Consider the following 5529-nt stretch of genomic DNA (forward strand, 5'->3'; position numbering starts at 1 on the left):
GGAGCGGGAGGGGCGGTGGCTGCACGCACGCCAGCCGCGTCAGGGGGGCTCTTCCGCCTCCTCGGACGCTGCTCCCCCGGGAGAAGCTCTGGCCGCCCCCGACGTCAGTGAAAGCTTTGCACCACGCCGGACGCTGGCTGAGACCAGCTCCCCTCCGAAGTGGATACCAGCTCTGGTGAGGGTATGAGGCTGGAACGCGGCTTCCAATACGCCCGATTACGGTTAGGATCTTCCGAGCAGTAGTAGATGAAGAGGGCCTGCGAGGTGCCTACAACAGCAGCAGGATCTCAAACACGTCCAACTGCTTTCCCCTCCACCGTACGACTCTTCCACCCGCCGCCAGTCCCAATATGGCGTCAATAACAACGCCGCCGATTCAAATCCTGCGGCCTCAGGGCGCCTGCGCGTAGGGGCGGGCCTAACGCGCATGCATTCTGGGAGTTGTGGTATTTCCCCTTGAGTAGATAACGGTGTGAAAAACGGTTAGGGAGGAGGCATAGAAACTACGAGTCCCATGATGCAAAGCGCACAAATCTGAGTTCCGGGTTGAAATTTAAATCCCCCATACACAGCTAAAGGCTACTAGGAACTGAGCAAAAGAGAAAAAAGAAAATGCTCCGAGGCAGACTGAGAGAGGGAAGAGAACCCGTGGGGATAGCAAGCTAAGCAACAGAGAGAGACCTGTAAGACTCAGAACACAGTTGCTCTCGCAGTTACTTCAGCGGAAATAGAAAAGAGCCGACCTAATAGTCTAAGAGATTAATTTTGGTAATGAGAGTGTCAAAAAACAAAACCTGTCACATCAAGGGGACAGGAAATAATGAAAAGATTTTGACACATATGTGAGACAGAACCACAGTAGTGGCATCAGATTACAGGATTTTCAATCGAACTCTTAACTCTTGTGTTTTGTGCATTCCAGGTAGCTGCTTTAATACATATTAAATTTTGTAAAGGCATCTTTGCTTCTGTAAATGAATAGGGTTGAACTAAGTACAGAACCAAGTTGTTTTGCTCTGAGTAAAAAATGAGTGATGCCAGAAATTGCATTATCAGTTGAATCTGGTGTACATCTTGTGAACATTAACACCTAAAGCAATCAGAAGTCATGAGAAAATGTCTAGATAAGTAAACACGGGACCCATTTTATAAGCTAAGGGGTAAAATGTTTCCAAAGATTGTATTCTTCATTAAGTACCTAAAATAAGAATTAAAAACAACAATTAAAAAGTGATTTACGTACAAACTATGTCGTCCTACAAACTATGTCATCCTCTGCCTGAGGATACTTTCACCAATCCAAACAACTATTTGAATATCATTATTAGCTGAATATCAAATACTGAGTTCTAATATTTATTCCTATTTACTTAATAACATTTTGCAGCCATTTTGTCTATTATTCTACATACCATCTTTAGACAATAATTCAGTATATCCTTGTTTTTTAGGATAATCCAACACCTCAAGATCAGAAGTCTTGATCACACTGTCAACAATAAGCCATGCTAATTTTAATTTAGAATATTATACTTTTTGGAAAACTTTTTTCTGAAAAAGACAAGCATTTAATTAAACAATAGTTTGACAATGACACTAAGTAAACTTTTACTAAATTCTAGGCACTCCATAAAATCCATGATACTATGAAATTAATAGAATACTCAATTTTATGTAAATGAGTAGAAAAATATTCTCCGTAAATATTATCTGAAATTGATTTGTTCTTACATTATAGCATTTATATTGAAGGTGAGTGTTATGAGCTGAATTGTGTTCCCTCAAAATGCATATGCTTGAGTCCCAAGTACCTCAGAATGTGACATTATTTGAAACAGTGTTACTTCCTAAGTAACTCTTTAAGATTAGATCATACTGGAATTGGGTAGGCCCCCTAATCCAACATGACTAGTATCCTTCTGAAAAGGGAAAATGTGGACAGATAGAAGGTAATGATATGAAGGTATAGGTTAAAATGATACGTTTACAAACCAAGGAATATCAAAGATAGCCAGAAAGCCACTAGAAACTAGGAGAGAGGCACTAATTAGTCCTCACAGTCCTTAGAAGGAACCAACCCGGAGGACACTCAGTCTTAGAATTCTATTCTCTAATTCTGTGACAGTAATTTTCTGCTGTTTAATCTACCTGGTCTGTGATCCTTGTTATAGCAGCTGTGGAAAACTAATACAGGGGGATTGTGATTATCTTTTGAGATACACTAGGCTGCCTGGAAAATGAAAAAAGTTTGCATTTATTGTGTGCATGGGGAGATATCTGATAAACAACAGTTTAGTCATAATAGCCCCTTGTGTGGTCATCACTGCACAGCATATCTGCAAAGGCTGTCAAAATTAAACAGCAACAGGGTTGGGGAGCCTCTCCTACCCTAGGATTACATAAACTAAGACAAGGGGACCCTTCCCTATTCATCTCCATCTTTGCTCACGCTCTCTTGCTCCTCACTTGTTGCTTAACTACTTGCTAAGACTCAGCCCAAGCATTAACTCTTCTATGAACCCTTCTCCAATGCCTCAAGCTTCAGTTTTATAGACTTACAGAGGACACACTCATCTGCATACCTTCATCATTATTGTCACCTCACTGAAAAATAATTCTGTTCACATATCTGCTTTTGCCACCACTGTATTAGCTCCTTACCAACAGCATAGTTACCTTGCCCACCTCAATAGCATCCATTCAGTATTTCTTAAACATTTTCCACCACCTTGACCTCTCAATAACCTATATTATCTTTATCTTTTAAAATATATCTGAGCCTGGGATTTAGCTCAATGGCACCACACCTGCCTCACAAGCACAAGGTCATGAGTTTGGTCCCCAGTACCAAAAAAACTAGATATCTACTGGAATACTATAGCAATCATTTTAAGGTAGAAGCTTTTAGAGAAAAAAAATACCCACAAAAATATCTCAGACTAAACTTGAACATAATAATAAACCCTAGGTTTTAGCAGTTGAGAATTTTTCTATTTTATAGAAAAGAAAAAAAACTAACACATTAATAAGTTGAATCAGGTCACATGAATCTAAGTATAATACAGCTAATGGTTCCTGTGACCTACACAGACCAGAATTACTTGTTAGGAGTAAAACACCAAGTTTTAAAGACTTAAAATATTTGGAATAATTTTACTGCAATCCAGGAAGTATCTCCTGATTTGTACAATCTCAGAAGTCTCTAAAGAAAATGAAACTATTTCACTAAGATACTGGTATTTGCTTGCTATTAGACTTTTCTAACACCTCTCAAAAATATTCCCCAGGATCTGATTCTGATGAGTCATTCTTTGACTAAAGCCAGTAAAAGTAGACATGGCTGGATAGAATAAAACCTTATCATCCTGAGCCTGAAGATCCACTTTGTAATATGTCATTTTCAGACAAATCTTCTGATACCAAATAAAGATAAATGCAAATATATAAGGTATGGAGAGGTGTTTGCTGACTTTTTAATGCTGAGTGTGAATAACTGTAGGCTCAGCATTAGAAACATCAGTTCTAATTTAGGAGCCACTTCAAATCTATATTCAGAGTAAGGATTGCCTGGGGAAGAAAAATTGTTTAATCATTGTGTAAATGAGTGCAGTTAGGAAAGAAAAGCTATATGATTCCTTCTGCATAAGAGTTTGAAGGGTTTCTCAAACCTCTTTTAAGCATCATATTTGCAATACACAGTATTTTGTGTTGTAGATATGATGCTAGCTAGTTTTTTGTTGTCGTTTTAAATGTTGATATTATTTTGAGATGATTGGATAGAGCGTAGAGTAGTCAGAATTGTTCCTTGACTTATGATAAGACCATGTCCAAATAAATTCATTTATAAATTGAAAACGTTAAGTTGAAAATGTGCTTCATACACCTAGCCTACAGACATCATAGCGAACACAATATATTGTAGAATGTCGATTGCTTCCCCTCATAATAGCATGGCTGATGATACAACACCAAATATTGCTGGCCAGGGAAGAGATCCAAATTTAAAGTAATTTTCTGCTGAATGTATATTGCTTTCCTACCATTGTAAAGTCAAAAACTCCTAAGTTGAATCATCAAAAGTCAGAGACCATGTGTTACTTCCACTGATTTCAAAAGGTCACCTAATACAGTCCCCAGGCTCAAAAAAAGATTACCTATATTCAAGCGAGATCAGTATCTGGCCTGACTCTTCCTTAAGATTTTCATTAACAACATCCAAAGTCCTGTGCAAGTGTAAAAACACAACCACAAATTCTCTTCTATTTAGTTTTAGTTGCTTCTCCATCAGAAACTGACTTTTTGTATAGTACCATATAAAGAGCAATGCACTCCAGAAAATAAGCTATAACTCAGAGACTTTTAAAAAGCCACATGAGCTTTGCGCAGTGGCAGTATCGTAGCCAATGAGGTTTATCCGAGGCGCGATTATTGCTAATTAAAAAGCCACATGATAGATTTGAGTAGCCAAAATAAAATTCTATAGCATCTTCATTTTAAAATTTGCATACTTAAGTACATACCCTCAAGTACCTTTAGCCTTTCACAGAACTATTTATTCTTACTTTACAGAAAAGCCTTAATGCTTGGGGATCTTATTTTCCAGCCTAAAGCAATTAAAAGAATCAAGTAGGAGAGGGAAATAGGAATTGAATGCAATACCATATACCAGCTATAAAAAGAAATGCGATCATTGGAAGTGAGAAAGATTGTAAGAAATAACTAGATAATTTTTTAAGAAGCACAACAGCCTTGCAACACATTCCTATCAGGTTAATTCTACCTTAGCTCACTACAGTTGAGGCATCAGGATACAATTATAACACCGTATCATAATGATAGGGTTGCCAAAAGCAACAGATAAAAATAAGACACCATTTAAATTTTAAGTTCCAATAAGGAATAATTTGTTATTACAGTAGAAGTATTTCATTAATCTTTCCTATGAAATCCAAATTTTACTGAGTGTCCTGCATTATATCTGTCAGCCTTCACAAGGAGCACAAGATGGAGACCCCCAAGTCATCAAAAAGCATAACTAGGTTTAGTATAGTTCAAAAAGTATATGAGATAAAATATTAGAAAATGTTCCATTAATAGTGCGTAGAATTAAGAGAATCAAGTTTCAGTTGTGTGGAAAATTAATTTATATGAAACATTTTGGGCCATGTATGTTCTACTCACTGCAAAGTGGCAGGCATAAAATACACAGTAAACATTTGATGAATAAGGAAAAGTTTAACACACCATCTCGCCATTGGTAAGCACTTCATACACCCGAAGTTTGTCCCTGGCTCCAGTTAGTTTTAGAACGACTCCATACCTCCTACTACAGGCGTCGGCTCCATTGGTTTGCTTACATCCATGCCTGGGTCAGAGTTGGTATCACTGTCTGTGTCAGGCTCCCGTTCCCTCTTGGGCTTTTGTTGCCGTGCTTCCATAATGCTACCTGAAACCTCTGATGAAGCTTTGCAAGAAATTGAGTCCCTGTATTTCCCACAATATTTTGGGCTTCCATCTACAAGCCCATTG

The 5529-nt window shown here is 38.1% G+C and overlaps 1 non-coding gene across 1 annotated transcript; it reads left to right on the plus strand.

Moving 5' to 3' along the window:
- Positions 1-4374: 4374 nt before the first annotated feature.
- On the plus strand, positions 4375-4516 carry LOC117286099. The gene has a single exon (XR_004517213.1). It is a non-coding gene; the product is annotated as a U4 spliceosomal RNA (small nuclear RNA).
- The last annotated feature ends 1013 nt before the right edge of the window (positions 4517-5529 follow it).

The sequence above is a fragment of the Fukomys damarensis genome, unplaced genomic scaffold (genome assembly GCF_012274545.1).
Source record: "Fukomys damarensis isolate Sample0158 unplaced genomic scaffold, DMR_v1.0_HiC HiC_scaffold_14, whole genome shotgun sequence".
Taxonomy (NCBI): Eukaryota; Metazoa; Chordata; class Mammalia; order Rodentia; family Bathyergidae; genus Fukomys; species Fukomys damarensis.